General features: G+C 39.6%; 1 protein-coding gene across 6 annotated transcripts in view; it reads left to right on the forward strand.

The window, feature by feature from the left end:
- Window positions 1-755: 755 nt before the first annotated feature.
- The window catches only part of MPP7 (membrane palmitoylated protein 7), a 149,466-nt gene continuing 125,825 nt past the window's right edge, over window positions 756-24,396 (forward strand). For all 6 annotated transcript variants that reach the window (XM_017820287.1, XM_017820290.1, XM_017820292.1 and 3 more), the window contains exons 1-2: window positions 756-874; window positions 4,909-4,986. The gene's annotated coding sequence lies outside the window, so the exon portion shown is untranslated. The remainder of the gene's footprint in view (window positions 875-4,908; window positions 4,987-24,396) is intronic.

Consider the following 24,396-nt stretch of genomic DNA (forward strand, 5'->3'; position numbering starts at 1 on the left):
TGATCAATCTCCAGCAGAAGAAGCAAATCAAAATACTGTTTTCCCATTGTACCTTTTAAAGACATTTTCAATAAACATTAGAGGAATGTTGTCCCATTACCATGAGACATTTGGATTGCAGTGAAATAACATGGTTCACTGGTGGCACGTGCATTGTACCGAAGACATGGGGTTGAGAAATTAATTAATTAGATTTGCCAGTAGTGATTTCCAGGCTCGGACAAACAGCTGCTGCAGGTTACTGCTGTTCCCCTGTGCGCTGAGCTACCCACTAATACAAAGGTCCAAACAAAAAGCGAGCTCATACATTCAGCAAACAATTTTTAACATATTTCTACAGAGGAGAGGGTGTGCATGCAAGGGTGATCCAACTCAAAGACTGAAACACGTTAGCATAATAAGTAAACAGAAGCAGGAGGAAGCTCCACGGCGCAAACATTAATTGTGCCACGAGCTTTGCCTTCGCTTTCCTGCCAAACCCTGGCACATTAGCACAGGAGACCCCCGCGGCCCGCCTGTGCCGCGCCGCCCTCACGCCCGACCCTCACACCCCGAGCGGGCTCCGCAGCCGCCAGACCCGGACCCGCCGTCACGCGCCCCCGCGGGGCGGGCCCTCCCTCCGCCGCGGGCCAATCACCGCTCCGCCCTGCGCGGCCCCTGCCGCCGCCGGCCAATGGGACGCGGCCCTGGAGCGCGGGGGGGCGGTGCGCGCGCGGCCGTTGGGCTCCGGCGGCCCCGCCCCGGGGGGCGGCTCCCGGCGCGCCCGGCCCGGCCCAGGCGGCAGCGGCGGCGATGCGGAGCCGGAGCGAGCGGAGTCGCGGGTAGACGAGCTGAGCTGAGCTGAGCTACGCCCGCTCGGGAGGCCCGGCGGCAGGTACGAGCCGCAGCCCCGCGGGGGTCCAGGGGCTGGCGGGGGTCGCGGAGCCGCCCGCGGGGCTGCACTGTGCCGTGCCGGGGTGACTCCTCGCGGGAGGGGTCGGCGGGCGGGCGAGGGGATGCGGCAGGTGCCGGGCTGAGGGGGCTCGGTGCCGGCGCTGCGGGGGGGCGCCGGTTCCAAGATGGCCCCCGCCCCCCCGTCCCCGGGAGCCCCCCAGGAGCCGCGGGGGCCGCACCCCCGCCCGCGGGGCTCCCCCTGCGGGGGCGGCTCCGTGCGGGGAGCGCTGGGTCCCGGAGCCCCCCCCGCGGGCGATCCCGGCCGGGCGTGAGCGGGCGGGGGAGCTCACGGTGGATCTAATCACGGCGAGTGCCTCGGCCGTGCCCGGCTTTTAAAACCTGCCGGGCTGCCGGGATTCGTTGCGCAGAGCTCGCTCTGGCGAGTAATGGATGTGGCTGAGCCATTAAGGGACACCGCGCTGCGCAGCCGGGCTCTGGAGACCTATCAACTGCGATTTATGGGGTATCGAGGCCGGGAGGCGTTTTTATGAATTGGTTGATAACAACTTAATTCACCTGTGGAGCTAGCTCCTGTTAATGCCTACATTTAATCTGTGTGGAACAGTAAACAGTGTTATTAATGTGGCGTGTTGCGTGTGGGGAAACGTGGATGATGATATTTGGTGTAAGAGCTGGGAAGAGCAGCAGGCACTTTTGCATGCTGCTTGTGTGCTTTCACCTCTGAATTCCTTGCTTCATTTTATTCAATCTGTATTTATAACAAGCTGCCTTTCTGCATTTCCGGAGCTTTTTCATTGAGTTGATTTCTTAAACAGCTCACCACATCTCTGCCTTTCCTTCCCTCTAAATAAACTGTAGATAAACTGCAGGTACAGTAGCTTTCAGTGACCACAGAATCTTCAAGGTTGGAAGAGACCTTTAAGATCATCAAGTCCAACCATCAACTCAGCACTACCACTGTAACCCTTAAACCACTAAACCATATCACCCAGCACTGGATTTCTTCCTTTTGGAGAAGACTGAACCATCTGGACAGTGGTGATCAGCATTTTTAGACCTCATGGCAATCTTCAGTAGCTGAATTCACAATTTGTTTTTTACAGTTAGGGTTTTTGTATGAGGTTCAGAGTTCTTATTTTAAGTTTACTTAGATCAAGAGCCCCATTTTAACAAGGCATGTTGTTTTGTAGGTGTTCATTTTCAAATGTAGTAATTAGAATTTTGGTATGAGGTATTATCGTCCTTCAGGTCTCTTTTATGAAGGGATGTTTACATCTTGGACATATTTATAGAAATATTTTACTTAATTTACAGCTAGGTCATTCACTTACTGAAAGTATTGCTTGCTCTTAATTGATGTGGATGATCAAATCTATAATCTCACTTGGAATTAGCATTGGGATTTTACTAGATGTTACTGTTTGGATTGAGTAAGTTTTTTTGTATTCAGGATGTGTGATTGCATGTAGCTTCTAAAAACTGTCTTAAAGCAATAGTTAATTTAGGGTTTGGGGTTTAATCTTGTAGAGCTAGGAAATGAGTGAATGAGAATCATCAGTTTCAACTGTGCCTGCTTATTCATCAGTATGGAAAGGAGTAAAGCAGTAATCTAGATGGTGATAAGTTGATTTAAATTATTTCAGACATCAAATAGCTTTGAACTTTATTGTGTATGTGTTTATATTTACATGTGTACACTTAAAAGGAGCAGAGGAAGTCCCAGAGCTGCCAATTGCTGTCAACTGGCAAAGTACATCAAGGAAGGATTGTTTTATGTTTACTCTGTTCTTGTTCTCTTCTTTAGCCATCCACTAGCAGTCCTTATTAGAAACAGGATACTGTGTCAGACAGACCTTGAACCTGAGTTAGTATTGCATTTTTGTGTTTGTAATAAAATGTTTTCTATGTAGTAACATGCCATTAGGAATTTAAATTGAGCAGGTGTGGGAGCTGTAAGTTTTTAAGAGTACAATTTAAAAGTCAATACTAGGTGCAGGGAAAGCAGGCTAACTTACCTGTAATTTTGTTAACGTTTTTAGACATCCCAACTCCTGATAGGAAATGGTCACAAGTATGTTTTCTAAGTGGCAACTTCTGGTCCTTTCCCGGGTGCCCTGTGGGAGCACTGTGCTTCTCACCAAGATGATGTTGTTGAATCTGCTGCAGCTCCCGTCTGTTGTTATGATGTTGCGATGTTGCCCTTCTCTGAAACTACAGCCTTAGTTCTGCTTTCCTGCACTGAATCTCCCCTTTTCGTGTTGCAAGCACCTGGGCCACCTGTGAGCCTTTCATTTATCTCTAACATATGGAAGGGAGCACAGAAGGGACCTACAAAAACTTGTTCAGTCACATCTTCCCTCTAAACTGGTTCTTCTTCATTAAGCTTTACTGTGGAATTTGTATGATAATAAGTAAAAGCAGGAAAAAAATCCAGTCTTGCTGCTAGCAAAGTGTCTGGTAGTTGTCTTCCAGAGTGTCTTTTGGAAAGTTGTTGCAGTGAGTTAAGCACGTTTCATCATTTAGAACTACGTGAATTATGTGTGGGAGTCTCGAAAGCTTCCCATGTAGTTGTGCTAATGCACTTTAATTCCGGACTGTGGTGTATATACTCTTCTTGACCTCATCTCCTGAAAAGTTTTCATCCTAGTTGCTGCTGGGTTTTGTTTATTAAGGAAAAGATGCAGTATACTAAATTGTCCCTTCCTAATTTTAGTCTTAGAAGTATAATAATATAGCTGAATTTATTTATACCTGCTTTCAGTGGATTGTGGGCATTTATATCACAAGTGATATTGCACTTATCTAATACAGTGCCTTGCCCTGGATTACAGAAATAGAGAGACATGGAGCAAGCATTACTTAATACACTTCAAATAACTTTTACACTGCAGTATCCCTAACATCCCTTGACAGCTCAAATCATTAGCTCTATCCCATGTCATGTTGGCTGTATGGCAGGTCTGAGAACAGATTGATGCCACGTTTTTACATTTTACTGAACCGTTTTTGAGAGTTATCATGAAGTATTCATTAAAATCCCTTGACAAGCGAGTTTCCAAAGACAGCAATAAATGATAGATACATTGACATGCTCTTTATTTTAGCTAGCAGTCTTGCATTTAGGGGAAAACCAGCAGAAAGCAAAAATAAGGCATGTCTGAATATGCACAAAACTTTACTTTGATGTTCTTGAATATCTCTGTTCATTATGCTTGGCTACCAAAGAAGACAACTTGGATTTTACCCCTACTTTGGTAGGCTGACAGATTCCATGTGTTCTTAAGCAATGGCATTAAGCAGAGTGGCCTTTGGGACTCTAGGTTTTGTCCTGAAAATGGTTTATCAATCTACATGATGAATCATGGCTGGAACCAACCTTACCTCCCAATTACAAGTTCCAGAGAAAAGCTGAGCTGCTAATATATGAGGGTTTCCAGTATATTTAATCCTTTGCTGAATGTTGGTGTGCACAGCTAGTGATGGTCTGGACGTTACTGCTGACTTTCAAAACAGAGCGATTAGCTATGAAGAAGCAAAGAAATGAGCATCTTTACCACAAGCATGAAGTCACAAGGTGTTTTTAATATGGACCCATTAAGTGCAGTGGTAGAAGGCTTATACCTAATATTTTGTACCAGAACTTGCATATTGTTCACATATAAAATGGGATTATATGTCTGAAGTCTTACAAATGTTTATATGTTAGATAAAGCTTACTGGTACCCATTTTGAAATCATTATTTTGCTTAATTATTACTTTAAGAACAAGTTATCTGGGATAGGCCTTGAGGCAGAAGAGATACGAAACTTGAAATCCTCTTTCCCCACAGGTTAAATAAGTCTTTCGGCTGTTCTCATTTCTGTAGAGCTTTGTAGAGAGGGAGTTGTTGGAAAGTTAGCTATTTTAAACTTATTCTCCTAACATTTTGAATTAAAAAAATGAAAATATGTAGTATTTCCAACACTGACTAGAACTAATGCCATATTAATATTAGCCTTTCTTTTTTCTTTCAGGCTCCATAGATTCTCAGCTTCGTAATCTGGAAAATGCGTATTTTAAGGCCCTGTTTGAAGTGAAGACAGTCCATCCAGGTAAGATGGACTGGCTACCTTATGATGACTCTTGCTCATTGTTTTCTGATACTGGACTAGGCTGTTGCTTGTCTTCTACAGTTCTGAACAGTGTGTGGATTAGTATTAAAGACCAAGAATAATTTTAATATCACGCTTAGTATCAGTAAATAAAGCTGTGAAACAGTGTTGTACCATTATTTGGTCTAAGTATTGTGTGTTGTCTAATTGTGTGTTTCTTTATTGTCTTGTAAAGAGAGCCTCTTTTTTGAGTCAAGAATGACTAAATTTTCTTGTTATTTCATCATGTGTGATAGTAGAAGTTTTGAAAAAGTAGGAAAGTATTGCAATGGTCAATGACAACCTACTACAAAACACATTGCATTATAAGTTGTGTAACAAGTTTAGATGTAGAGTAGAACTGCTTCAGAGCTACTAATTGTGGCTCAGAACTTGGAAAAGTACACATCCATTTATATAAAGAGCACAGAAAACCTTTATTGCATTCATAATGTATTGTTTGATGGATTGAGCTTGGCTTTAGCAAATGAAGCTGTTCCAAGAGGAACAATGTAGTTTCTGATATGAAGTGCAGAGCTGCTGTTTCACAGACAATATGCCATGAATGCTATTTAAAGAAACAGACTTGACATTGCTAATTACACATAGGAGAGTGAAGTATATTTATTTCACACATTACATGTGGCCGAATCTGAAGCTGCAACTGGCAGATGGAGAGGAGAGGGTTTTTTTGTGTTTTTAGAAAACACCTTGCAAGTTCAGCTGATGGAAAGCTTTACTTTTTTGTCTCCATTCAGAAGAGCTGTAAAACCAGAAGTGATCTAAGGAAATAATCTTGAATTTCTTCTTAGAGGTTTGACAGATACAGTAATGAAGGCTTTCAGTGGCTTAACAGATACTGAGATAGAGGTTTTCAGTGAATAGCTGTTCATGAGCAGTTAATTATCTCATTGTAATCTGGGTCATTTGGGAAGCTGTGAACACAGTTAACTTTTGTGTTAGGATTGCATTGTGAGTGAAATGTGTGGAGGGGGGAACGCTGAAGCTGCTTCATCTTGAAACTAGCGAGGCTGGAGGTGATCAAAATCAACTTCTGCATGAGCAGCTTGCTCTCTTGTTAAGGTGAATGAAGGCTAAAGCCTAACGACGCTATGAAATCTCTGTTCTAAGTCATATCTAAAAATCCTTGCTCCTCCCCTAATGCTTTCCCGGCTACCAAGGCAGTTACTGCTGCTCCCACCAGGACAAACAGCAGCCCTTTGTTAGCTGCCTTGCCTGGGGCACACCCTATCCTCGCTTTACTGCTGCTCTCTTGCCATCTGGGGATCCGAGAGACCCTGAAAGGAGCCTTTTGCTGCCTAATCTCCGAGGTTAACTGATTAAGTCTGTGTTACCTCCAGTACAGGTACAGCTGACCTGTAACTTCAGTCCCGCCTACTGAAGTTGTAGCATTTAATTTCCTGTGGGGAAAGGAACATCCAGTCTGTACCACAGAGCTGTTGGAGGCTTCTTATTCTAAGATTGGTTACTTCTCCAAAGATGCAGATCTGTGGCTTTAATAATATCAAAATTATATGTGCTAGAAACTTTGTCTTGGTATTAAGAGGACACACTACAAGTACTATAGTGCAGTAAGTCTGACAGCGCCCTGGTTGAGCTGCTTTGAAAGCTTGTCAAGTGTTTGAAATACGATACAGACAGTGACTTGGAGCACCTTCCAGCTGCCTTGACCAGTCTGAGCAAGGGTATAGAAATGGCAAATAAACCTCAGAGGATAAAACTGTGAATGGCATGCTTTGAGCCAAGTGCTGAAGGGTGCCTTAGGTCCCTCGTCTGGCTGCCGGGAGAGTCATGTGTCTGGGTCGTGGGACCTGGAACAGGTCTGCCAGGACACCCTGGGTGCTTCCCAGGGAGGACTGTCCAGCTTCAAGAAATCTTGATAGTTAAAATGGAGAGCAAAAATCATGTGCAGCAGCTGAGTACTGAGGCAAGATAGAAGTCAGTCATCCAGCAAACACATTTTTGGATCAAGTGTAGAAGACAGATGTTTTCCTTTGTTTAGAACCATGGCTACAGCTAGCAAATGCAGACAGTTGAATGCTGTTGTATTTTCCCTCTGTTCATTTCTGCTGGAAGATACTGCTTCTGGTGGATGGTGGGCATGCTGGCACCCAGATTGGAGGAGAAATTGTCACTGGAAATAGCAGATTTCTGGACTGCTGCAGTGGAGGAAAATGTCTTCCTGGGCAGTTAAATGTGCAGAGTTCTGCTGCGAGTGCCGCAAAGGGAAGGATTCACAAGGCAGCTACTGGAGGAAACAGGCATCAAAGGACCAGATTGACAACTGGGAAAAAGCTGAAAACTTTATTTTGTCGGCTGTAAACGCTTTTGTTTCCCAGGAGCTGCAGAAACTGTTTTCTAACACTATGTACTGTGTTGAATATTATTTTACTGCCTGATTTCATGACATATGCATTTATTGACATACTGACATATTATGCATTTCATGATATATGCAATAAAGATAATTAAGATTCCTTCTCATTAGGACTTTTTATTGAACTTGTTCACATTGTTACGTGAAGACTGTTAAGTACCTTCATTTCAAAAGGAAGAAATCTTGGAATGGGAATAGAAGGGTGTTAGAAACCAACACAGAAATTTGTCTAAAAAGAAGAATCTTTAACTGACATGGCTGTGGAGGAAGGATTTAAATATTTTAGGTACCACTTTTCTTTCCCAATACGTGATATAAAACGTAATTTGCTGACATTAATATAACAAATATTTGAATTTTGGAAATAAACAGACCCACATGTTGCACACAGCGCAAGAGTCTTAGCTGATACCTGTAAGGAAAGGTTTGCAAACTCAGTAACCTCTTCTCACAGTAGAACTCGGCTGATCTGCTAATTACATTTAATGAGTCATAGAATACCAAGGAAACTTAAGAAAATTTGCCAAATGCTATTTTTCTTTTCATATTTGGAGTTGTGTCAGGTGTGTGTGTGGTTCAAATCATTACTGGTTGGTTTATCATCACCACAACTGACTGAAAAAAGTACACCAACATCTGTAATAGGAAGATGGGTAATCTGAACCCAGTAACTCTACCAGTGGTTTACTTCTGGCTCAACAAACCAAAGGTGGTGTTAGATTTTTCTTATGGTTCAGAATTGAAACATCCCCTAGGGAAGATAGATTTAGGAAAATACTCTGTTTAACTGCTCTATGAATAGAGGCAGACAGCAGTTGTAACACAACGTTTAATTCTATAGCTTTGTTGTGTAGGTGGACATATGTAATCCATGATGGCTGTTGAGTAAATGCCTCTTCATTAATGTTGAATTTCCATTTTGCTCTCCAGACTTTCACCTTTGTCACAGTATTTAATGAGTGGTTTTGACTTGCTCTGGGCGATAGCAAATTTGAAAGAAAATGGGGTATTCTGGTTTCTTTATTCAAGGACCGAGTGCACCATTTTAAGTGCTGCTAACTTACATCAGGGAATTAAATGTCCCACCTTATTAAATCACTTATTCTGTCTTCTCTAAAGCTTTCATCTAGCTTTGATATAGCATTAATATTTAAAATGCATGTATCAGTTCAATAGACACATGCATTACTTATCAAGACACTGCAGCTTATTAAAACAAACCTGCTGTCATCACAGGTAAAAGTCTCTAGAATGACACATAGTAGATGCATGGTACATTTTCACAGGCTGGTCAGTTGGGATGATGGAAAAAACAGAAGTTATGGATGCCCCATCCCTGGCAGTGTTCAAGGCCAGGACGGATGAGGCTTTAGACAACCTGGTCTAGTGGGAGGTGTCTGTGCCCATGGCAGTGGGGTTGGAAATAGGTGATCCTTAAAGTCCCTTCCCAAACCATTCTGTGATTCTGATGGTGAAAAACACCATCTTGATAATATGAATGGAGTATCTCCAGAGTCCTGAAAAGAAAACATGCCTGCACATTAGTATGGTCTAAGACTAACAGACCACAGTAACAGGGAAGTGTTAAGTAACTAGACCTTCTGTGGCTGTTTAATTTACATAAACAGTTTCTAGTATGTCAGAGCACCTACATGTTTTAATTGAGATTTCTTACATTTGCCCATATTGTGAAGTTCTAAATAATAAGTTTAGTTCAGTTGTCCGAAAGCAAATCTCATGTGTGATACATTAGATGTTAGACATTTGTTTAGCTGCTAGTTTGCAGCTCATAAGGTCCCTCATCAGTGGAATAAAAATAAGAGTGTGTCCTTCTTCCCATGCCTTCAGAGGAATGGTCGGAGCTCCTGTGGTGTCTGCAGGATTCCAGCACGTGTCGCTCCTGGCTCCCAGGCTACACTGGCAGTGTCCTCACTACAGAGGCCAAAAGTCTTCATCCCTGTCTTTGCAGGGCTACTTCTCACTCACTGGCTGTCCAGATTCAGATGCTGATTTCCCTTATATTTAGATGTGCACTTGAGAGGACAGTGAGCGAAGAGCTTTGTGCCCTCTAATTAGTATTTGCCTTATGACCTATGTGTTGGCCGTCATACATGAATGAAAGGCATACTGTTACCTTCTTCCTCTCTCAAGAAGGGTTTGGTTTTGATTCTGCCTTAACAAATGTTATTGTTTCTCTACTGTTGTTCCTTATATAATCTCCTGAATAATGGAAATTACTCAGGAGAATGTGTATCTTCCTCTGTATGTATTTTGCTGCCTTTAGAAAGAAACAGATTTCTGCATAGTTCTTGGAATGCTTTCTGGAGACATTAAATGATATGTTGTTCTGAATTAGTAAGTAATAATACGACCTTTTCTTCTCGAAAACTCATTCTTGAGTGGTATGCCAAGATGTTATCTCCCCACTTGAATGCTTGACTAGAGATAGGAGATTTGATATGGATGTGTGTGACAGGCACACACAGCCTGCCTCCCCAGCGGAGAAGAACATGCCACAGCCTGACTGAAGCCTCATGTCTAGTTACCTTGTGCTGAATGTCCTGGTGTTTTTTACTATGTTACAGTGGGAAAGGTAATCCAAAATCTAGTGTTTACGTGTTGCAGATCCACTCACAAATCTAGAAACTGGAAGTTACAAACACACGGGAAGCTACAGATTTTCTCTTCTTTGTAGTTAGATTATTTTTTTTCTGGGGTTGGATGTTTTTATGCATGAACTCTTCCTCGTATGCACATGTACTATACATAAAAATTCTTTCATGGCGTATGTACTCAAGTACAGGGCAGCCCTCACTGCAAGGAGACTAAATGTGTGTGGGTAGGTGTGTGCATCTGCAGCTGTTACCAAGAGAAACATTTGACCTTGAGTTTCAGATAATTGTTGCAGCAAACCTCTCTCACTAATGAGTCTTCCCACCTCCTTTGGCAGCAAAACCTTTCTCAGGCCAAGGAAAAAAAGCAAAAAGAATGATAAGGTGAAGAAAGGAAGGTGTCAGATGCTTGCCGTTCTTTTAGTAGAATCAGCACATTTCAGGAAAAATTCTTCCTGAACTTCTATTGGAAGGGAATAGAGTAGTAGTATTGTACCCCTGGAAATAGTAAAACTACAGGAAAAGCTCATCTAATCCACTGGATCCTACAGGAATCTTGTAACAAAACAGGGATGATAAAAACTTTAAATAAAAGCCTCTTCCTAAGGAGCCAAGGTATGAGCTATTTGGGTCACCAAGTAAGACACTGGCTTCAGCCCTGTCATGTACTGATGTAAAGGTACCTCTGTCTGTGTCAGTGATTCCCAGTCAGTTGTGCTGTCACGGGGCACAGTGTTTGTTCTGTTTCCTTTTCTTTGTTAGACAAGACAGAAGAGAGAACAAACAGTATTGTCAGGCTGGCTTGGACTTCTTGTAATAGCTCCTTACGTGATGCTGAGACCTTTCTTCCGTGGGGCTCAGCCAGGCCGTGTTCTGGCAGTCACACTGAGGCAGATTTCTTTCTCTGTTGCTACTGTCTCAGCAGAGGGTTCTTGGTCTGACTTTTTTTCATGGCAGTCTTTGGCTTGTGACTTGGTATGGGATTGTACCAGCTCCTAGAATGTCCTATGTAGTTCTATACATTTGGAATTAAATATAAATGAAGAAAGAAAAAAACCTTTGCTAATAAAAACTGCAAGTCTGTGTGACTTTATCGGCCTGAGACTTAGCATAAACAACTACACCTGAGATCCAGATTTTGTACGCAGGAATTCCCCGATTCATATTTCCAAGACAGTATTTCAGAAAGTATTGTTTGAAAATAATGCACTTAAAAATGGTTGTGCTACTTGGGACACAGGATTCTTTTGCTGTCATTGCAGTGACATAGCAAAATCATTTAGGCTGGAAACCAGCCAGAGGTGAGTGTAGGAGAGTAATCAGAATATCTGACAAGGAATTCTGTAAATTGTCTGTTAGTGCAGCTTGGAAGAAGCATAAGACACAAAGTGAGTGCATTTTGAGATCCGTGGAACTCTTAACAGCTGCGTGTTTTGTGAGTGCTTTAGGTTAGTTTTGTGTAGACACCTTTTCCTTTTGTATGCTTTGCAGTGCTTACAGTTTTTCTGAAGAGTTCAATTTGTCTATTTTAATACTTAGCTAAGGTAAAGGCCTTTTGTGATACAGAATATGCTTGCTAACTTTATTCCAGTTTAAGGTAAGTTTGTGCAAAAAGGAATTACATTTCAAGCAATTTTTTGCTTTGTTTACAATTGTTTATGATTTTGTAATATTTAGAGGAATGAAAACCAAATCAAGTAGATTTCATCCTACAATTTATTTACTTTTGTGTCAGACTGCTGAGTATCAAAATTTAATAGTCATTATTATTATTGTCATTGTATATTATTATATGGTTGTAGTTTTGTATTTTGCTGTCTAATTCTATGGCAAAATGATCAAAATGGTCTATAAGCAGTTAAGATAACTGAAATTTATCTTATTAGTATACTATATATCCCTTTCTGTATGTGATGGAGAGAAATGCAGCTAAAGTTGAGATGAGTATTCCGACTTTGTGGTACTAGCGAGATCAGCTCGTGGATTACGAGGAAGCTGTACATAGGCCAAGAAGCAGAAATCCATGTGTTACTCCCAGATGAAAAATGATCAAAGACTTGAGGTGGAGTTGCAGCAAGGATTTGAAAGTGGTCATTTGAGCTTGGCTAAGGACCAGCTTGCTGAGATTAGTAGGGTAGGTCAAGTAAAACGTGTCCGCTTATTCTCAGCAGGACTAACGGGAAGTCTTTGGTGGTATCTTCTTTCAGCATACCTTTTTTAAACCTGTCTGAATTATGCAGTCATATGTCTGATATATACTATAAATCAGATCTGCAGGCTCTCACAGAGAATAAAAGTGTATGCTTTTTTGATGACAAGTTTAAAAAAGGACTGGTATTCTAGTGTAAGCAGATGAACTAAAATGGTAGGAAAATGCTGGGGTGTGATATAAACAAGCTGAAAATGGATTGTGGTGCTTGTCTTGCAGCTACCATGCTCTGTGCTTCACTAAGAAAATACAGATTGAGATTAATTTACATAAACTGCATGGCTCAAACACAAGTTTTATTCCTGCTCTGAAATACTTTTCCATGGGCTTAACCACAATAGTTTTGCAAGGGATAGTGATAGGAGAAATCAACCAAAAATGGAAATACCTTTGAAATCTAAATTTAAAATGAAACTGTGTGTTGATTAAGGATAAATTATATACTTTAGATCTGCTGATGGGAATGTAAGAGCTGTTATACTTTCTTCAGAAGTGACCTAGAGAGGATATATAGGAAAAGAGAATAACAAGTATCTGTAAAGCAGCCTTTGTTTTGGTGTAGCAGTTTAGCTGTTAACAAGAATTGATGTCAAAACTTTTGTGACTGACAGGCTGTGTCTGGACCATTAGTTTTATAGCAGCCAAAGAACCTGTTCTCAGAGTGTGTTTTGCATACTATTTTAATAACTGGATTTTGGCTATTAGGGCCTAATCAGGTATTGAATGAAAAAAAACATATTTCCTGTAGTTTGCTCTTTTGTGCTGCCAGAGGCAATTTCCTTGAGTGTCCTGAGCTTTTGTGTGACTGACCCTGTTTGCTTTGCCTTTGATGTACAGCTCCTGATGAGCTCCTACTTTCCCCTCTTTTACGGTTCACTCAGTTGTTGCATTTCAATATGAACCTTTAGAAGAGAACAATAGGATGTGTGAGAAGCAGGTGGAGCCTATAGGCCAAAGACATTTTGCAGTTTGTCCTCAATTTCAGATATGTAGCAATAATAAAGGTGTAAAAATCCCCCGTAGCCAGGCCTGTACCTGTTTGTGTAAAACAGCCTCCTAGCCTGAAAGACTTGTAGGGGCAGGTAATAGTCTTTATTTAGACCAACTTCTATACTTTGTTCTGTGTATCTTTACATATCAAGCAAGCTGAAAGTCAGGTATGCCTGAAAGACTGTCTGCACTTTGAACTATAAAAGTCTAATAGAATGTGTTATTCCTGGGACCGTTTGTGTCTAACCAATTGTCCTAGGCCTTCATGGCTGCTGCAGTTTTTGTGGTTAATGATATGAGGGCAGAAGTGGCCATTTGAACCTTTCAATAGCAAAGCAGTTGACAGCCGGTATTGAATCCTCCTGCCTGAGATGAACATAGTAAGGATTGTAGCAAATAAAGAGCCCGTTGAGCACACTGGATGTGATATTGTTTTGGGTAAGATGATCTGCTGTGGGTGTGCAGAATGCTAGGGGTGCAGAGGATAGGACTGCCTGGTTGCATGGAGACCAAATAAGCTGATCTCTTTCAGATTTGGGAGCGAGTTCTGCATGAGAGGTGTGCTTTCTGCAGAGGGAGCATGGAATTATGAGAAGTGAGGTTATGGGTCTAAGACATCCTATGAAAAGATACTCTGTGAAGTTTGCTCTTGGCAAAGTTTGTCCTGCTGCGGTATTAATATCTGGTTTTGCTATCTGTGGTGTAATTATTCTTGGGTATTGCTTGACAGATGGTTATATCTTAGAGTTGTATCAGAATGATGTTATTTGCTTGACAGTTATTGTTCTCTTAGGAACGTGGGACAGGAAAGGACCTGCCTATTCATCAAGTTTATTTTCATGCTCTTGTAGGCTTTATGTCATACAGACACAGACATATGGAGTGCTGTCTTAAAAGCAGATGAGCCTTTTCTCCTCACTATTTTAATTAGAAGCCTGTTCAAATGCTAAATTGCCCTAAAGGTGAGGAAGCTGCTTACAGTGTTCAACCTAAATTTATTCATCATCAGTTGGTAATAACTTGTTCTTGTGCCAAGAATGTCCTTTTATTTTAAATAGATTTTTCTTATTGTTTTATAATTATCTCGGTGTGTTTATACATAGCCCTTGCTTTTCTGCTCAGCTTTATTTTTGCTAGGCTAAGGCCAAGTCCTTGCAGCCTCCCTCAGCTTCTGTTGAAAGTAGAGCAAAATGAAGGTATAGGTAGTTGGAGACTTTTCAGTTTTCACATAGCAGGTTTTTCCAGTTTGCAGAGAAGGGTGTGTCTTATTCTTTGTATTATTGCTGATAAAAAAAAAGTGAATAGTAGCTTCCTTGTTATTGCAGTGCACAACAGAAACACAAAGATAGAAAATTTTGTATTTTAAACTCTGAAATTGTCTTCAACTAGCAAGGTTGTTCAAACAGCAGGGACTCGTGGTATATTCTCTAATTTAGGAATGCAGGCAATCCTATGAAAGAAGTGTTGAAAGGCAGGCAGATGTTTGATTGCCTCAAGTGCCTGGGTTCTACTTTGGTTTTTTTGTTTTTTTCCTTAGGCTGCTAAATGTTCAGATGAGTATTCTGTGGCTGATCTATGCACAGACAAACTCTTTGTGCATTTCAATGAGTTACTGCTAAGATGTGTGATCAAAGATAAGTCAGACCCCTTACAAAGGAATCAAAACTGGAATTATGTTTAAATATTTTTCTGACTAATATTTATAGACACTTGCTACTTGTAAGACTCAATAAATCAATGTGCTCTTCAAAAACTTATATTCTTAAGATATTAAAGGAAGATGTAAAAGGTGGATACATTTTGCAGAATTTTAGAAAAATTTTAAGAAACTTTTAAGAAAAATAATTTGAAAAGACTTCAGTAGGAAGACTTGACCTACTTTCTTCCCATTTAAAATCCCAAAGGCTGTTGTGTTGGAAAAAATAAACCAAACATTGTTTAAAATGCAGTGGAAGGTTTTATGTCCCAGGTTTAAGAAAGAACATAAGCCTTCTAATGTTCATAAAGATTAGGTTCTTGGCTACGAAAGTTTGGAGGCAGGGATCTAAGGACCATGTGATGGTGAGATTCTGATTTCCTGATTGGAATTTGAAATCCATAATGTGGAGTGCTGGTGCAGTGAAGCTGGTTGGTAGGAAACCAGGGTATACCTTAGACGGTAGTAACCCTTATATTAATCAGAAAATGAATTCCATACTCATGTCTGCAGTTTTCTCGTAGGAAGATGCTTTTGGTACTTATCTTATGTGTAGTAGACTAGCAGTTAATTAGCTTGTTAGTCCAAGAAGTAGGAGGGCTTGTTTCTGTGTCCTTCTCAACCTGAGGGATCTCAAGCCCACATTTTTCTCTTCTTACAAGAGGGCCATAACGCATTTGTTTGTGTTTAGGTAAGTGATCTAACCACCAGATCGCAGGCTGAGACTTATTGCCTACTGTCTCAAATCCATCAATGTGCATTTCTGACTGAATTATAGAATCATTGAATCGCTAAGGTTAGAAAAGATCTCTGTGATCATCGAGTCCCACCATTAACTCAACACCACCGTGTTCCCCACTAAACCATGTCCCCAGGTGCCATGGGCAGCTCCATCAGGAAGGAAGGGGCAGTCCTGTGCAAAGTATCCCTCAGGCTGATGCGTCAGATATTCTCTGGAAACAGGGATTCATTTCCATGTTTTCCAGAAAAGCAAGTTTTGCTACTGGAGAGTAGTGGTAGAATCAACATATAAACAACCTGTTTTTATTCCAGTTTAATGTTGCTAGCAATTGAGTACTGTTTTCTGCTTAATGTTTGACCAGAAAATTTTTTAACAGCTTGAGATACTGTAATAAGAAAATGGAACAGTAATGGCTGTCATTTATCATATCACTTCTGGGCATGAAATTTGTTTCCTTTTTTTTTTCCCCTTAAAACCAAGATTTTGGGGGTTTTTTTTTCAAAGACAGACATTGTGATTTTGAATCCCGATACAAATAACCCTCAAAAATTGGGCTTCTACTGGGGCAAAATTGTAATAGAATGAAATGAAGCCAACTTTGGCTCTTAATGAGTTACTTAGCTTGAAAGTGAGAAAAATTGGGAAAAACTTTCCTCAACGAAAAATGAAAATAATCATACTAACTGTTGCTTTTTAGCTCGAACCTGCTAGATCTGGGTTTCTCAGTGTGAGAGGATGGTTGCCTTCATGCGTGAGTGACTTCTTTAAATATACAATTCCTGGGTGCCATAAAGTAGAATTAATGAAAAACAGGTTGAACACTGGTATGATTGCACACTTCTGTGTTTGGCTGTAAAGCAGAAGGAAAGATGTGTGCACAGAAGGCCATTGTGGGATTGTTTTGTGTCCTGTATTGTCTGAAATATGAAGAAAGGGCAGTCTGTACATCTGATCTGCAAGACATCTACCTTAAAGTGGTTTAGTTTTCATAGCTGGCACAGTTCACAGCAAGGAGCACATGTGCAGTGTCTGAGATACCTCAACATGGCAGCTTCTGCCAAATTTCACTCATGTTTCCAAATGTAATATTATGCTTATGTCCTATCCAGTCTCTGGCACTGAATTTAAACAGCACCTGTTAATATTAAGAATAAATGAAGTTACTGTAACATTGAGGATAAAGAGATTTTGGTGAAAGAAAATTGGATATGAGATTTAGATTTCCTGCCTAATTAAATATTTCAAGTGGAGGTGTTCTACTTCAGTTTTATTTAGAAGTCAGAAAGCAATACTACAATGTTAGCACAGACCTTTTTACTTAAATCTTCTTTCATGAGCTGGTATTTGCTGATACTCAGTTCAAATGCTTTTAAGGAATAACCTGAAACAACCTGGAGCACCAGGTTTTTTCCCTGGGAGATAAGTGGGGTTTTTTTCAGAAGCTTGTTATTTCTCTGCATGTTGGCTGATTCTCATTTGCGTTTCAATCAGCTTTAGCAGAGTTGTGTAGCTTATTGGTGTTCCTCTTCAGTCTGACAGCTGAAGAATAGCAGATGTGAGTATGAACATTAGGCTGAGGCTTGCATTACAGCCAACAATCATTTGTTCTGGTACTCTGAAGCAGAAGAGTAAAACACATATTTCTTGCTGCTTCAACCAGTGAACACTGCCGAGTTTGCTGGGTTCAGTTCTGCTTTTGTATAGCGTTGGAACTACTAAAAGCAGTACTGTGGCTGTTACTGCTACGGGCAAAGAAGGGTAATGTTATTGATGCATAACTGTTTTTCTAACACTGCAGCTGCCTTTTCAGAATATTGTTTCAAAATAATGTGTTTTCTCTAAGATTGAAGAATATCTTATGGGCAAAAAAAATCTGTTCTGGACTTTATAACTGAATTTCTCTGAAGAGTTTTAGATAAAGGACCATGATCATCTAAACATTGTTCTATTTCTAGTGGGAAGAAAGAAGTGAGGGGGTGAAGGAGATGATAGTACCTTTATTAGGATGTAGGCAAGGAGATGACTGGGGAAAAGAATACTCTCTGTTGCTGCTCAGAATGTACTGTGTGCAGCTCCTTGGATGGGAAAGGAGGAGTAGCTGGTTGTCAAGGACCAAGAGATCCCAAGGAATCTTAAAGAAGTTGGGCAGTGTCTCCCTTGCACTGAGAAATGTAAATAATATGACAGATTCTCCAAAAGATTAATTGTGGAGGAAGTTATCTGTGGAGAAGTGAGATGAAGGGGGAGAGCTGGTTGTGTTCCTTGATATGACAATTCAATACTTTCATCTCTTTAATATCCATAATGGAAAGCACTCAAAACTGTCGGAAAAGGAGGAGGAGAACTAATGATTTTAGTTGAAGAACATTGATTTAGAAGTTCTTGAGAATGTGCATTTCTTTTATTGGAATTAATGGAGTAGAGGAAACCTGTCTCCCGGATTTTATGTGATGGTAGAAGTGCCTTTCCTGTCTTCATTGAAAACTAGGCTTCCTTTAGTTTGATATATTTCTGCCTGGGTGTGTCTTGTTCAAATGTCAGTCTTAACTTAGAAGCTACAGAGGCATCCTCCTCAATAAATCATTACTTGAAAGTAACACACACTAGGATTTTTTTTTTTTAAATTGGAATGGATCTTTCTAGACAGATATTATTTTAAGAATATTTTACTGGAAGGTCTTTCTATTTTTTCAGTTGCTCACTCACTAGTGACATTAGCAGATGAAAGTATTGCATTAGTAGGTAATGAATTGTAATTTAATTTGAGGGAAGTAAAAAACCTTGGTTTTTATAGACCATGTTGAACTCAATGAAAAGCTAAAAAAGAGTATTATTAATAATAATATTAAGAATTATTATTATATTTTTGTGCACAAACCTAAGTTTAATTTAGAAAGGCTGAATTATTTGTGCATTGTTTTCCTGAATCAACACTAGCACTTTCACCTTTTTATGTGTTTGGGATGCAGATTGCACAATAATCTGTTCAAGACTGGTTTTTTCTACATTGCCATCTTCCTTAAGATTAATTATTCTTACATATAGTCACTAGCTAAAACTGATTGCATCAATTACAAAAATATAAATTAAATTTTTCATTGCTTTCAATATCTGAATATGTCTTCATGGCCAGGCTTGGTGAACGAACATTTGGGAAGGGCTCTACCCACATTTGCTACAAGCACACTGGTGGCCAAAAAGGCCAATGCAAGATAGACAAGTCTGGTTGCAAAAGGCACAGTGGAAAGGCTCCTTAGGTGGTATTGCCAAGACATGGTTCTTTCCATGTTATCTGAATATGTATTGTCAACTATAAAGAAATAGTAGTGTTAAATTGCACTGGGAAGTATTTTATTAGTATTATTACTGGTTTTCAAGTAAATTATTGGAAACTCTTAACTTGTAATTTTAAAAAGCACATTGCTATCTTGAATAATGCAATTCATTCCATAATGTCATTACCATTTCTAAAATTCCTCTTATGTCCTTTCATGATTTTCTGTGAATGATACCATTGTTCTGTCACTCGAGCTCATAAACAGGAAAATATTTTCCAAATTCAGCATCATGTCAAGGCTATATATAAGTGTTAGTCATTTCAAATCCTGTAATAATATCTGTAGGATATGTTCTTTCTTGGGGATTTAAACACTGAAAATATTTCAGATTGCCTAATCTCTTTTGTCAGTTGTCGCAGTATTCGTCTGCCTTGTAATACACAACATCTGGTTCTGCTTCTCTCAGAAACACGATTCTGCTGCAAAGAATTTACAAGGCTGTTAATTGTATCATGTAATAATTTTTTTTATTCTGCAGGATCCCTCTTTCTTACTGAGTTCCATACAGGGCACCAGACCTCCCTTTCGAAGTCCTTCCCTTGTCTACTCCTGTCCTGCCTGTCATTAACCCACCAGCAATCTGCTGATACACAGGGGTCCACCTCCAACCAGCCCTTAATGACTGCCTTCAAATCTTCAAATCTCATACAAAGAGAGTATTTTAAACCAGAAGGCAAGATGGACTCCAGCTTAAGAGTGATCTTGTCTTCTGCAGTGGAGTGCTGAGAGAAAGATCTCTGTATCTGTTGTGTAGAGCAGCCCCACAATCACCTCATGTAGCTGGGTTGTTGTTTTGTGACTGCTCAGAGCACACAGGTACTTTGGATTTCAAGTAACCCGTGCACTGTAATTTTTAGGGTACTTACCTGAATTCCATAGTTGCAGTTAAAACTCTTCTAGCTTTTTAAAGGTGGGCGGTGCATAGTTTGTTGGCCTTGAATTAGATCTTAATCACAAGTAGAATTTTGAAGGATCTGCCTTGAAACTGTTGACCAAATGCACAATGTGCCCAGCCCAAATCTTTCATAGTCATGGGATCTGAAGTCACAAGCTGCAATGATAGCTACAGATGCTAAGGGCTTAAGTGCCTGACTGTTTTCTTACATGGAATATAATTACTTTAGCAATACAAATATCTTCCACATTTAAATTAAATTGCTTTTTTCAAATAGTCAAGTTGATCAGGTATGGAGAAAATAAAGACATGATTGTACTAGAAACTACAATTATACAAGGCCCAAAACCAAAATAAGAACCAAACCTCAGAATTTTATAATTTGTTTCTGAACAGTCATATAAAAAAAACCCTGGTTCTTAATTCTTTTTAGTATGTATAAACTCCTACCAATTTATACAGGAATTGGTCATAAATTTAGCATAGGTAAGCGTGTAAGACAGATGAAAGAAGATGCATCTAGAGAAAGGCAGAAATAGTCACATTTTTGTGCCTCTGTAAATATATCGTCAAAGACGAGACGTTCCAGTTCAAAACAGAATAAAAATGGATAGAAGTGCATCTGCAGATTTCTTTTGCATCATGATGTCTGTATATTAATGGAATTCAGAGAAAAGAAGGCAAACTTAATTTGTTAATTTCAGTGAATAGCTGTATTCAGCTTCCTATTGAGTAATCGCAGAAGGCATTTTAATGAGCATTCTGAATTCTTTATATCTTGGTTTTCCCTGTTTTCTATCAGAAATTTACTGTCTAAAATGTGTTTCTTAGCACTTTTGTCAATATTGTATTTATTTCTAGATCAATTGAGAAGTGGTTGTAATGTGCAACTTGTAATGACTGACTCAAGGAGGTGTTGAATTTGAAGAACTTTATTATGTGATGGAGAGTTGTGGTTTAATGTGTGAACTTACTAAAATCTTCTTTCCTAAAAGGGAAAAATCTACTTTGGCAGAAACATCTTAAAGAAAGTGTCAAATGGTAGCTCTAGGGTTTTAAGTTAGATATTATGTGTGTCAGAACTTAGTTTGTTTCAAAATAACAATTTCCTTGTTATGCCGTGAATAAAATGTACTCTGGAGAGACAGCTTTTTGTAATAAGTTATCTTGGATGTTGCATTTTAGACTGTTCACAATTTGCAGGTGGGGAGCTTGCATTTTCTTCACAATATTCAACAGACGTGTCAGGGAAAATGGACTTACACATCTGTGCTTAAACATAATACTAAAATACTGGGGGGGTTATATGTTTATTTCATATCTGATGACTGATTGTGACAACCTGTGTGTTGTTATTCATAGGACAGTTTTTCTGATTGTGCTTCCTTTCATAATTAGTTTAGAGCTCCTGTACTTGGCACTGTGATGCCATCTCTCATCCTGCTGTAAATGGTTTTGTTTCACTTTTATCTGGGATAAGCATAGAAAAATATTGAGTGTATGCACATCTGAGGCTTTACAAACAATTTTTTCTTTTAACATATATTACTGTGAAAGCATATTTTTGTATTGCATTATGAAGAAAAGGCTCGGTTTTGAGGTTTGGGTGACAGGAAAATGCTTGGCTTAAAAAAATTAGAGACCAGGGTAACTGCAGTAGGGTGGTGAGGCTGTGGATTCATTCTTTTTTTCTAATCAGGAAAGACAAAAGAGATGCAGCATCTTGTAATCAGAAATGGAGCATGTGTCCCTGTTCCATCACCCGGTGCAAGTCTCATGATGAGATGGGTGTTGAATTCTGTGACCCAGTTATTGTGTATGGGCAGGTTGGGCCCTGATTCCTACATATGTGCTGAAATGCTGTGATGATCCTGAGCTTCTGTGCAGACAGAAAAGAAGTGCAAAAATCTGCAGCCTGTTTCGAAAATCCTGGGCAAAATTATTACCCCTCAGAATTTTGTGAGTGCTTGAAAATTTGCTTCTTTTTTAGGACTGATGTAATTCTAAATCTTCTGGGATATTTAGCCAGTGTATTGAAAAGAGAAAAATGGGGAACATCATGAAATGGCTTTCCCATTAAAAAAGAAAAAGAAGTAAATAAACTTATTTTTGTTTGGAATAGAAGTGCTTGAAGGAAGACATGAAAGATAATTATAAATAGTGGGAGGAAACTAATTGGAAATTGTTTATTCACTATTTCTGAGAATTTGGGGTACTGAACAGAATGCAAAAAAATGCTTTACACTTAATACAAGTTATGGAACTTATTTTCACAACATATTTTGAAGAGTCAAAAAATGGGCTCAACAAGCAACTTTATGAATCTGTCAGTATTAGTGGTGATGGTCTAGAGTCAGTCTGACCCAAACAGATGCTGTGCTGCTGGTTGGTAGGGGAGGAAATAATTTTTATTTGTGTTATCTTCAGTGTGTATTAGATACTCTGTGCTGGCTCTCCTGAAGATGGGATTCTGTACTATAGGGAATCTAGCCACTATTTAGTGTGGCTAAGTGTTGAGTAGTTTGGGGTGTTTTCTTAGATACTGTTTTTATCCACTATGTGAAGTTGCCTGAAGAGCAGGAAGGTGGTGTCAAGCCTTTGGCAGGAGTGGAAGAATATGGATTGGTGGGCTTGGCTCATCAAACAGTTTTAGATTATCAATGACTTGCTTTCATGTTGAGGACACACAGCTGACTTTCCGGCTGTGTTCATGTTATTCACAAATGGATCAAAAAGCAGAAAAACAGAGAGAGTAGTGATGGCATTGCAGATGCATTCTGGATTAGTAGAAACCTAAAATAAGTGACTGAAAATAAGTGCTAAATATCTATAATTTTTTACTAAAATAGAAGTCAGTTGCTTTCCCGGGTGTTTTACTTTTCTTTGCTTCCTTTCCATAAAGTATCAAATCAAAGTAGTCTAAGAAAGTTCAGATCAAACATTTCCACAATTGACATGGAATGGAAGAGTCTATTATCCCTGGGTTTCAGTTTGTCCTGGTAGGACCAAAGAGACATCTGTAGAGCATGCAAGCTGGTGACAAGATTTTGCTCAGCCTGCCTACTGTACACACCCTGTACTGGGAATTAGGACAGGAGAGTTCCCAGGAAAGACCAGTGATCATTGTTTTAAGTAGCTGCAGTTCAGACTTGATGCTGGCTAATGAGTGCTGCCTAAACAGACTGTGGGTGTCTTACACTCACTAAAACAATATTTTAAGTATTGTTGTAAGAAATTTTTCATTCCTACAGGCCAATTATATCACTGATTTGTGACAAATGAACTTAACCTGAATGACAGCTGAGTCTCTCTGCACAACCAAATAAAACTACATAGATGAAAACATTTAGGAAGTGTGGAGAAGTCTGATGGGTTCATTGAGTGTGGTGTACCTTTTTAAGATCTCAACAGAACATTTTGTCGTGCTTCTATCAACTGCTAAAGCAAACCTGCTTGTATCATTACCAGAATTTCATGAAATACAGAAGATTGGGACAGCTGCTTCTAGGGTAGTAAGCAGAATTATAGCCTTCAGAATACTGGAATATGCCTGTGTATTAAAGGCAAATTGAGCCAAGGAGTATTAAAGGCAAATTGAGCCAAGGAGTGCCTGGTGTAGCAGTGAGAAGAAAGGCGAGACTCCTTTTAAATAATAAATATTTGGATCTATTTTACAAGGGTGATTGTTCAGCATGTAAAATGTGTATTTGTTTTTGAGTGTACTTGAGATTGTCCTACAATACAAACATTGTGTTGACAGAAAATCCAGTTGTTCTTACTGACTAGCCTGTCCTCAATGCAGTGTTGGAGTCTCTTACTGCAACTGGATTCTGCACTTCCTGATTCTGCAGAAGGGTTTTTGCCTTGGTGGGGAGACACTTGATTCATAATAAAATGACCATCAGTACTGGATTCAGTTCAGTTTGCATTCTGTTGTATCTTCAAAATGAGATAAAAATGCAGTGGAACATATGAATGTCATTGAATGTAGGAGCAAAAGACATACAGTGATTTTGTTCATATCAGATATTTCTGATAACTGGGAAGGGTTATCTTTCTTTTTCTTGGGTAAAGTGGTAAGATATTTGTTCTTTTCTATGATGATTTTAGAGAATTATTTTAAGCAGGACAAATGCAGTACATGATAATTATTTTAGAAATTGTTTATCTGTGGATTTGTAGACTTCTCTGAGCCATGTTTATATTAGTGGTCTGATCCTATCTTTAGGTTGTAAACTGATCTCTCTACTTATGAAACTGGAAGTGATGCCTTTTTATTTCTCCCACTGTCAAGTTTGAAAACATTTTCAGAAGGTGGATGATTTCACTCTTCCCAGAGAGGCTGTGAATTTTTTGCCAGGAGTGAACAAGTATATTTCCTTCTTTCCACTGTCCGGTATTAAAATATGGAAATTACAGCTTGAATGCCAACTCAGAACAGGTCATGATTTTCTCTCTCTGTCACACTCTGATAATTTAAAAAATTAAAGT

The sequence above is a fragment of the Lepidothrix coronata genome, unplaced genomic scaffold, assembly GCF_001604755.1.
Source record: "Lepidothrix coronata isolate B3197 unplaced genomic scaffold, Lepidothrix_coronata-1.0 Scaffold80, whole genome shotgun sequence".
NCBI classification, from domain to species: Eukaryota; Metazoa; Chordata; class Aves; order Passeriformes; family Pipridae; genus Lepidothrix; species Lepidothrix coronata.